Genomic DNA, 11,556 nt, shown 5'->3' on the forward strand with positions numbered 1-11,556 from the left:
TCTGACACACAATGGCTATAAGATGAGGAGAAAATTAATTAATTTCTGGTGCCCTAAACCAGGACTTCTTAAATTTTTTACACTCACAATCCCTTTTCACCTGAGAAATTTTTACACGACCCGGGGTATATAGGTATATAAAATAGGTATATATAACCTTTTACTGTTCCCAAATTTTTCACAATCCCCATATTCAGTTGCCCTATATGGGGTCACAACCCCCAGTTTAAGAAGTTTCACCCTAAACAAACCTCTAAGCCTATCACTTACAAATGAGTTGCTGATCTGCATGGGTGAAATAAGTTTGCACACATGGGAGTTCCATTGAAATCATGTCCAGATAAAGTAAAGAACCAAAAAAAATTTGTGTAGAAAATAAAATGTACTTAAAGTTTTGTTATTATGAAACAAAAACATAAAAGCATATTTGCAAGGCACTTAGTTGAAAGCAATATATTTTCAGATAGTTAATCCATTGCTGATGAAAGCATATATCTTTCAATTATTCACAAGTTTCAGACTAATTTATTTTTAAAAAGACAAAAAATATCTTTTAAGGTCTCTTTTATGTCTATTAAATAGACTCAATATTCTTTATATACTTTTTTCCCTTGGGAATAATAAGTCATGTTGACTAGAAGTATTTAAATATTAAACTGCTCAATTTCATTATTTTCTTTTCTGAGTCTATAGTGTTTTTGTTGGTTCTAATCCTCTGAAACTCATTCTCTTCTGTGCTTTAAAAAATGTCTATATCACATGGAATGGAAAGTTCATCCATTCTTCCTGAAATCCAATAAAAAAAATCTATTTTATAGAATAAGGGCAATTATTGAAGTAGATAGTTGTCATTAACACTGAATGTTATTTTTGCGAATGTTACACAATATTTAAATAGCATTTTTTAAAAGCATGAGGCTCAGCACTTTACTTTTTAAGTGTCTCCATGGACAAACACATGCATTTACCACTTAAATTTTATTTTTTTACATTTAGCATTTGTTTCTATTTTTCATTTTTGTTGTGAATTTAAATGGTGATAGAAAATGTTTTCTTTTAACAATAAAACTCAGAGGACACTGATTAGCTTAATTGAAGAAGGTTTGTTGAAAGAGGAGGCAAAATTGGCAGAGAATGTAAATTAGGAGAGGCAGGAACTTTGGCAGATAGAATGAAGGATGGAATGAGTTGTATCAGGCAGAAGGAAAGCTCCTGGAATTCGGGACTAGATGACTCCATGAGAAGAAACAGCTCTGAAGGACTGGGGACATAGCGTTCCACCCCTGAACCCCAAAGCCTAAAGTTGCTGCAGATAGGAAGGGGGAAATTCTGTAGAACAACTGGCAGTAGCTGTAACCTAAACCTTAAGGAACTGCTTCCCTTTATTCTCAGGCTAGGCTATCAGGAAATCCTCCTTCCATTGATTCAATTAATCAATCACTAATTTAATTGACACACGGACTGAATGAAAATATCCATTAAGGGAAAGGGAATACCTTCAAAAATAAAGTGTAAACCTTGAGAAGGTCAGGTTTACTTAGGAGTAGAGGAGTTCATGGTTTAACAGTGGGAGGGCCTTCTTTAATCACATCCTGACTTCCCTCCCCCAATCCCAACCCCGGAGCAGAGGAGGCTACCGGTGCCAGCCCATTCAAACTCATTTGTTAGAACATGCATATTTGAGCTCCCTTCGGGGCAAAGACCCTGTTAAGAGAGAAGGAAAGTTCATTTACATATCAATGCCTCAGACTAGCTTTCTCCCTTTTGGAAGTGGGAAGAAGAAAGAAAAAGCTCTGCAAAACTCTAGAGAAGAGCCAGATACTGTGTAGGACTTAAGAGTCCTGAACACTCTGGTTCCAATTTTGCTGGGTTCTGGAGATGGGATCCAATTTTGAGATTTGCCACTGATACTACCTAGGTGATCTTGGGTAAATCACTTACGTTCCCTGGGTCTCAGGTCCTCTTTTCTAAAATGAGGGAGTTTCCTTCAAATACTAAATCTATGATCTTATAAGTAATTTATCCTTTCTGAGCCTAAGTTTCCTTACTTGTAAAAGGGAACTAATAATTTTAGGGACCCACCCAACTAGGCTATTTTAAGTTTCAAATACAATGTTGTATGTAAAGTGTTTTGCAAACTTTAAAGGGCTTTATTGGAATCATCTGACTAGAGCTAAATCTAGAAAACAAGTCATCGGTCCTACTTTCTTTTTGACAGGTGAGGAAACTGAGGCTTAGAGAGGTTAAATGACCTGGCCAGTGTCACAAGAGAGTATCTTGGGAAGAATCTGATCTTTGGTATTCCCGACTCCAAGTTTGTACTTTATTCACTACACCAGATAATTCTTATTTTCCAAGATAGGAAGGGTATTAAATGGCCTGTAAACTGGTCTGTCTAATGTTCTGGAAACTTTGAGATTTCCCTACTGTTTTTTGAGAAGTTATCTACATTTTGCAGCCTGTCATAGGGACCTCCCAACTTCACCATGTGTTATTTATCTTTGTATTTTCCTTGAGTGCCTAGAAGTTTTGCACATAGAAGGTTCTCAAAAACGTTTGTCTAAATGAGTGGAATAGAATTTTCCATGTATTCTATGGACTATGAAAGCTTTTTATCCTCTCCCCCCAATCAATCTATAAGCATTATTATAATATTACACACTGAGCACTATGCTCAAAAGCATAGCTTTCAAAGCTTTCATGATTTGGATTAGTCTTCCCTGAATTGTCTTCAATTCATCTGTGTCTCCAAAAAAAGAAAAAAAAAATATTGTAGAAACTTAATCAGTGGTGTTGAATAAATTAGAATAATTACCTTGCTTATTTTAAATGTGACATCATTATTAATAGAGCCTAACATAGCATTTATCTCTCTTTTTAACAACATCTTATAGTTTCATATTTAATTTATTAATCAGCCTAATCTTGATTCATGTTTGATTATTGCTTTGCTGGAGACTGCATTCATTTTTTATTCACTTGTATGTTTTCTTATTTTATTATGAAGTACAAACACAAATCATTCCCTCCATTTCATTCTATGAATTCAATTTCATCAATTTGTCAAGCCTGTGCCAGGCACACAGTGGCCTATAGGTTGATGGTATTGGGTAGCAGCATTTCAATTTCAGGCACTCTTTCAGTGGTCAGGTACTGATGGAAGTCTGACTGGTGATATAGATTAGTGGAGTTTCAGAGCTGTGTGGGGAGGGGTTCAGGAATAAGTGAGCCTACACTGCAGAATTTGGAAGGACCACTTTCTACACAAAACCTTTCTTCCCTTAAGTTCTATTGCCCTTCCACTCAAACTAGTATTTATTTTTATTTTTTTAATGAACAAAAATCTATTTTTCTCCCTTCTACTCCATTAAAATATAGAAAAAAGAAAAACAAAAATCTTATAATAAATATTCAGAGTCAAGCAAAACAAGACATGTCCAAAACATATACATCAACCCACACCCTGAATCCATGACTCCCCTTTTATTGTCTTCCACTTTGGAAGCCTATTTGGGGGAAAATAATTCCATGGACAAGTGGGTAAGAAGGATGAAACCCTGAGGACAAAGCTAGAGAGATGTTATAGCAAGTTTCTGCCTAGGACTCAGTCTTAGTATGTCCAGTTGAAGACAGGAGAAGCAAATTCAGAATAGCTGTGAAGGTCACTTATGAAGAATCAGTTCCATGACTGCATCTACAACTGAATTAATATCAAGGCCCAAACTGAGACAAACTATCTATCTGTAGCTGTTAAATGACCAAGCTTGTTAACTAACTGGAGGTACCTCAAGATGTATTTCCTGAGCCCACCGGCTGATAGTACTCTCTGCCTCCAAAAATTTTTTTTTTTTTTAAGTGAGGCAATTGGGGTTAAGTGACTTGCCCAGGGTCACACAGCTAGTAAGTGTCAAGTGTCTGAGGCTGGATTTGAACTCAGGTACTCCTGAATCCAGGGCTGGTGCTCTATCCACTGCGCCACCTAGCTGCCCCTGCCTCCAAAAATCTTAATGTGTATATGGATTTCTTATGAAAAGATTTTTTCCTTTCCTAGCACAGCTTCTTTCATATAGTATGCACTTGACAAATGTTTATTTAACTGAATAATAATTAAGAACTTTTACCAACTGTAAACTATTATTCTTTTTATATATTACTTACTCCAAATACTATATATTCCCCTGTAGTGCTCCATAGCAAATCCTTTTTAAATACCTAAAAGTCTGATTTCATAGGTACAGGGCTAGAGAAACACAACTGGGACATGTGAATTTCCAAGGCTCCATTGCCATTTATATCTGGGATCAGCTCTGGTTTATAATTAAGTGGAGTCCACAAGCATTTGTTAATGGACACCTATGTGTCAGGCACTGTGCTAATCAGACCATCACAGAGCTTCTGAAATTACTGGTACATTTGGTACCCAGGGTGTAGGAGTAAACAACTTAGCTGAGGGTCTGGGGAAGCTTTCGGTGGTTCACCTATGGTGGCTTGGGGCTCCTTACAGTTTTCTTTACTCTTTGGACCAACTGGAAAAGCAGTCAGGAGATTGCATGGTGTGTCCATGGTCTCTCAGCTCTCTTTATATAATTCCCTAGATAGGTCATGTACTGCTCTAAAAATGAGTCATAGCTTACATTTAACAAAAAAACAAACCAATGATGTAATGTCCTACAGATTTCATTTAAGAATCAGACAATTCTATGTGGTATTTACAGTGATGATAAGCCTGTTTATTACCTCCAAGTAAATCTTAACCTGTTTATTACACCTGTATAGCATACTGTAAAGTTTGCACTGTCCTAAGAGAGCTGAGTTGTTATAAATTCAGGCCATGGACAATCCTAGGAGCATTATTACTCTTTTTGCTCTTTCCTACCCTGGGCTCTGGAAAGGTACAAATAAGAATATCTCACAAACTCCATGAGATGAGCCGGATTTTCCCTATTCCCTTTTCTCTTTCTTCACTCCTTCAACCAAGGGAAATACACAAAGAACCCAAAGCACAGTTTGGGGAATAAAGGCAACAGATAGCATTTTGCTTCTCCACTAATTAAAATACTAAAAAGTCCAAACCAAGATCAAGAAGAGGCAAATTGAATAGGTATCACCAGTCTGCAAAAGATATGGAGTTATTCTGTATAGATGGAGAATCCTGAGAAGTCATTTTGTTTCTGTCTTCCTATGAAGTAGTCCTATATGTTGTACTTTACAGCAAAGTTTCTTAAACTGTGGGTTGAGACCCCAAATGGGGTCTAGTAAATGAATGTGGGGGTCACAAAAATTTGGCAACAGTAACAGGTTATGTATATCTATTTTATATACCTATAGACCCCAGGGTTGCATAGAAATTTCTTGGGCAAAAAGGGATCTTGAGTGGAAAAAGTTAAGAAACTCTGCTTTATAGGATACTGGCTGGTGTTGACCTTGGGAACTTAACAGGTCAGATAAGAACCCCTTTCACACAGGGAAACACTGAGAAAGCCAGCAACCATATCATTAATCTTACCATCCATAGTTTGGTCATTTGTGACTTCGAATATTCATCAACAAATTTGGATTCAAAGACATAATTTTTATTCATAGTTTCCATTTAGAAGGAATTTCCTGTTGAATGATGGGAAAAGTGGACTGGAAAATGTTATCACTTCTCCCTTACTCCCAACCAGCTGATGTAACCCTCCCTTCCCCCTGCCAAAGCAGTAGATGAGTAGAGTAAATTACTATCACAGAATTCCACAGTGGGCAATAAGGCAGCTCAAGTCATCCTGAAGGCATAAGGTATAGCATCAGAGGGACTTTTCCCAGGTCTGATTTGTGTGTTCTGTCTGTTCAATGAATTAAGGGGTCATGTTCCATAGAAAAGTGAATTTCATATGGATGCCATGAGTAGTGTAACCAAAAAAATAAAATGTGAAATAAAGCGGGAACTCTGACCACAGGTAATGTGAAAGGAAAGACATGAAAAATATTCATGAATGGGTGGGTAGCTTAAATTACAGTAGGATTTCCAGCACAGGGTAGGCTGTATGGCATCTTGCTCAATGTATCTGCTACCACTAAAATGACAACATATCTTTGGGAAAGAGATAGTTCCAAGACAAAATTCATTGCTAATACCCTCAAGTACAAAGTACAGTCATCGAAGGTGTAAGAAGCTTGCTGGATGCTCCATAAGGCCCTTGCATTGAGCACATATGGCATAAGACTTAAACATAATAGCAGACATCTTGTTATAGTTGTGGTCACCAAAAGACCCTAGTGAATGTATTAAAGATCATAGAGATGGCCCATGACCCACTTGTCAGGCTGTTATATTTCTCACTGAGCTTTGTCAGAAAGGATTTATAGGAGTCTTCCAGGTCACATGACCAATAAGATGAAGGACCAGATCTTTCCTCTAATTATCAAGAAAATCCCTCAATATAAGAATTATGCACAAGAGGTAAATTGATGGCAGGCTAAAGCCCAAAGGAGTGCAATTAGGTAACAACCTGATAAATTAATATCAGAGAAGCCAATTCTCTAATTCCTAATAGATTCTCTCAGTTCCCTCTCTCTCACAGACCCTCAAACTCTGGCAAAGGAGCACAGCCAGAATAATCTACTTGGACTCTTAAGATACAGCAGCAATTTCCTTGCTGCTACTGAAGTCTTTGTCAGTACAGCCTTTCCCTGCCCTGAACCCACCATTCTTGGGCAATATAATTCATCTCTGCCCATCATCATATCCACTTTATGTGTAGAGGAGGTGGAAGTATAGGCAAGAAGAAGCTCCTTTGCCTGGGGCAACCATCCCTCTGGTAAATGTGTGAAAGCTAGAGTCTAGCCTTGGCTTTGTCACTAACTTGTGTGGGACTTTGGGCAAGTCGTTGCCCTTTCCTGAGACTTGGTTTCTTCACCTGTAAAACTAGTAGGTTGGACTACATTATCTTTTTGGTCCCTCCTGATTCTAAATTTCATTATGTTATGTTTTTAACAGTTTTCCTTATTCTTTCCTCATAAAAGGTGAAATGTAACAATTCTGAAATCTAAATTTAAATTCATAATCATATATTCTTAACAACAACAACAACAACAACAAAGGAATATGATCTGATTCCAAATAGCTCCCAAGGAATCTCAATTCCTGTTTTCTTTAGATCTGACAATGAGTCATGGATATGTTTCTTGTTCTGGCAATGACTTGGGGTTTAGTTATACATCTATTTTACTGTGCTTCTATTTTATAATAGGATAATAAAGCACAATTTTTATTTTCCTCCCTTGTCTGGTAATATTCATATTATAGGACAACTTAGGGAAGTGATCATTCACAAAATGCGAAATAGTAACAATTAGTATTTGTTGGATGGTCAAAAAAATACCCATTGTCCAAGTGTTGGCTTCCTATTGAAGCTATCAGGTGAAGCCTAAATGTAAACTTCCCCTAGTTGCCAGTTTAGGGTATATTACCAAGGGTTGTCTCTAAACACATAGCTCAATTCAAATATAAAAGGTGCTTGGGGAAACTAGAAGGGAGTTAAAATTTAAAGATGCATATTACCACCACTCGACAGAAATGAACAGTTCTTTTCTATCTATATATCAGCTGTCGAGCCTTCATATTCTGAAAATCTATGTTAAAAAAGGTAATCATTAGGGAAAATTCTTACTGCTAACTATGTAGAGTGTAATCATCCTATCAAAAATTAGCATAGTTTTTTCTTTTCCACTCTCTAGTCTATACACTGAATAAAGCATTATATAGCTCCCTATTACCAAGAGGCATAAGTAAAAATATGATATAGTTCTGATGGTTGGTCATTCTCCAAGTTTATGTCTACTTTTGAGTCTTATTATAGACCTGTATGGGTCCCATGGGCTACTGGGAACACTTTGACACCTAGGGGCTTTATTATGATCCTTACAAAAGCTATGGCAGTTCAAAGCTTTGGAAAAAGAAAAATTAAAAGTGCAAAGAGGATCAAGCTACGTTATGACAAGGTTTTTGAGGGAAAGGGCTCAGTTTGTTATCTTTGGTGAAGATTTTTATCCCATTTCTGGTGCAAAGTGGGCAGTATTATCCAGACATACTCATAAATCATAATTTTAAGAGTTTAAGGGTGAGGCTGAGATTGTTCTCAAAGCTATACTATTAAACTAAGAAGTGTTGATGATTCCACTCATAAAAAGAGCCCTGCCATGAATTCTAAAAGATCTATCTGGATACAGATGGTTTTTGAGAGCAGAGACTTTTTTTTTTAACTTTTTTTTTTGTCTCCCTAGCTCTTATGGCAGAGAATAAGCTTTTGACAAATGCTTAGTGACTTGACTTGAGTTATTAATTCCTGCTTATTGAGGTCCTTACAAAATTTTTTTAAAGGAACATGATTTGACAAGGAAAATATATTTAGGGAATGTATGTATGTATGTATATATGTAAGTATGTATGGCTGTGTATATATGTATATTGTGTATATGTATATATGTACACAGAAATATATACATGCATGTATATGCATACATACATATATACACATGCATATGTATACATACATACACACACAGGACATAATTTTAAATAATGAAGAAAGGGAAACAAAATCTATTCCTTAGATCCCAACAGTTGTATGCATATAGTAGTTGGTCAAAAAATATTTATTGAATAACTGTGAGATAAGATCCTTCAGTTTTGGAGGAGAGACATCAAACAGTTAAACAAGCAAGCAAGCACAAGGCATTAAGTAAGCATGCCCTAGGTGCCAGACAGTCTTTAGTAGCAAAAAAAAAAAAAAACCTGGGGAAAAAGCAGGGTGCCCATCTATTTGGGTAGGTGTGAAAAACTGCTATAGCAGCAAAAAATGAGGAATTCAGAACATCATAGATTGTATAAAGTGATACAAAGTGAAATAAGTAGAAGGATATCACACAATGACAACAATGTTAAGAACAGACCACTAAAAGGAAACCAAAGTATTAAGTAATTGCAATGGTTGTGGAGAAAAGATAAGGAAATATACCTACCTCCTTTAGTACACATACACCCAAGCCATACATATAATGTATATATGTGTATATACATATATAGATACACATTATATATATGTATATGTACAGATATATGTAATCAGATGAAGTCAGAGTATTAGGATTTGTTAGGGGAGGGGTTGTTTGTTTGGGGTGGGAGCATTGCTTAGTTCATGTTCTTAAAAGGAGGGTTCAATCTGGGGTAGGGAGATCTGGGGTGAGAGTTATTCCCTGAAGTCACTGTAATTTTAAAGAACACTGGTAAAACCTATTTTAAAATGTAAACATTTTAAGAGGAAGAAAAAAAAACACTTTGAACTTTAATACTAATATTGTTGTGGCCATAAGCATCTCTGTTAAAATACCTTCAAGTAAAAAACAAAGATATAATCACTTAGATATGTGTGTAGTTAACTAATAGCTAATTTTATTTATAATAAAAATGATAATGTGTTTTCCTAACCTATAAAACTTAATGGAAGGCTGCATTATACAAAGGACAGAGTGTTGAATTTGGAGCAAAAGACCTGGATTCAGTTCCAAGTTCTATTACTCATTAACTGGGTAACCTTGAGTAACTTCTTTTACTTTGCTCATTTTAAATGAGATAAAATGTGGATGGGGTGGGGTGGGGAACTAGATGATATCTAAGGTTTTTTATAGCTCTAAATCTGTAATCCTATGTTGATTTTTCAGAAATCTGATCTACACACCAATACATCATTAGTACTCAGAGTTATATCAACAATTACAATGCAAAGAGCAAGGAGCAGGACATAATTTGGCCAGTCAATTTTACAGATCATGATATGAAATTAATGCAAAAAGTAACTAAGACAAGGGGCAGCTAGGTGGCACAGTGGATAGAGCACCAGTCCTGGATCCAGGAGGACCTGAGTTCAAATGTGACCTCAGACACTTGACCCTTACTAGCTGTGTGACCCTGGGCAAGTCACTTAACCCTCATTGATCCGCAAATAAATAAATAAATAAAATAAACTCATTAAAAAAAAAGGTAACTAAGACAAACTCAGTTGAACAGGAGGAACAATTAATTACTTTTGTACTAAGTTACTGTAGTAATGCTGAGAAGGGGGAAAAAAGATCCCTTATCATCACAAAGCCTTGTTCTCTTTGTGCACTTAAATGAAAATGTGTTAAGTTTGTGTACCCTCTAAACTTACATTCTCTAAAGGCAAAGCATAATTGCCCCAACCTAATTACAGCTATGTTGATGTTGCTAGCATAGAATACCCAATAGAACTTGCAGCTGTGCTTACAAATGCCTCTGTGTCCTCAGGGAGGATTCTCACATGTGGAGAATGCTGCCATAGTGCTGGTCTATATTCTCTTTTATAATTGAGGAAGTGGCATACAGTGGTTATTTCAACTATTCCTCAACTCCCAACGGATACAGACACAGATTATAATTTTCTACCATCTCAAAACAAAACCATCACCAGGCAAAGAGACACTCCTAGGCAGCCAGTGTCTTCTTATTCATACAGATTTCTGGTTGGTTTTCCTTCATCTCTTATTACTATGTACTTGTATCTTTCAGCTACCTTGTCCAAACACAAAATGAATATCTTTTTTTATATCTCTTTCCTAAGGAAAAAAAATCTGCCTTCCATGTACATAAAAAAATCAACCTTTTTCAAATGAGATAAAATGAGATAATAAAAAGCACTTAACACAGTGTCTGACACATAGTAGACACTATATGAATACTTATTCCCTTCTGCTTCCCATTCTAAAGAAAATAGGGAACTGAAGATTGAGGGACTGAGGCTTTGCCCTAGCCACAGTTATATAGGTAGAAACCAGAATAGAATAATTCTTTTGGTAAGTTGGCATTACAATTTCACAAAGGCAGCTTGTATCACTGTGGTATTCACAAGTAAAATGTTGTTAACTTCACATTGCCTATATTGCATGCAGAGTCCTAACTCTTTTGATAGAAATAATTCTATCTTTCATAAACTATATGTGAATGATTCCTTGGAAGAGGAAACACTATATCCACCTATTTTATTTTTCTTTTCTAAGCCAAAGTAAATGAACTTCTGACTGGATTCATAAAGTATGGAAACAGGGAGGTGAAATTCCGACTACATGAGATGATTGATAAGTGAGCACCTCAATGATTTAAATCACCACCTATTCCCTCCACAGAAAGAACAGGTAGATGTGAGTTCTGCATTGTATCCAGTGATCCTTGAGGAACAAGGGAGAACAGAAGATGGGCTGTGGGACTGGAACTAGTAATGTTTCATATCATGGGTCATGGCTCACTTGTATAATATTAAACTTATATTGACTATGACAAATTGTGTACAAACCCTTTGCTTAAGCTCAAATTTTTTTTGGACACCTGGATTATTTGAACCTTTTTTCTGGCTTTGGGACCATATTTTCCCTAGGCATCTCTCCTGTTTTTGGTGCTAGTTGCTTGGTATATTTCATACGTAATGGATCTTTCTCTGTATGACATACCCCTTTCTTTTGTTGGGTTTTTTTTTTTTTGGTAAGGCAATTGGGGTTAAGTGA

The sequence above is a fragment of the Dromiciops gliroides genome, chromosome 6 (genome assembly GCF_019393635.1).
Source record: "Dromiciops gliroides isolate mDroGli1 chromosome 6, mDroGli1.pri, whole genome shotgun sequence".
NCBI lineage: Eukaryota > Metazoa > Chordata > Mammalia > Microbiotheria > Microbiotheriidae > Dromiciops > Dromiciops gliroides.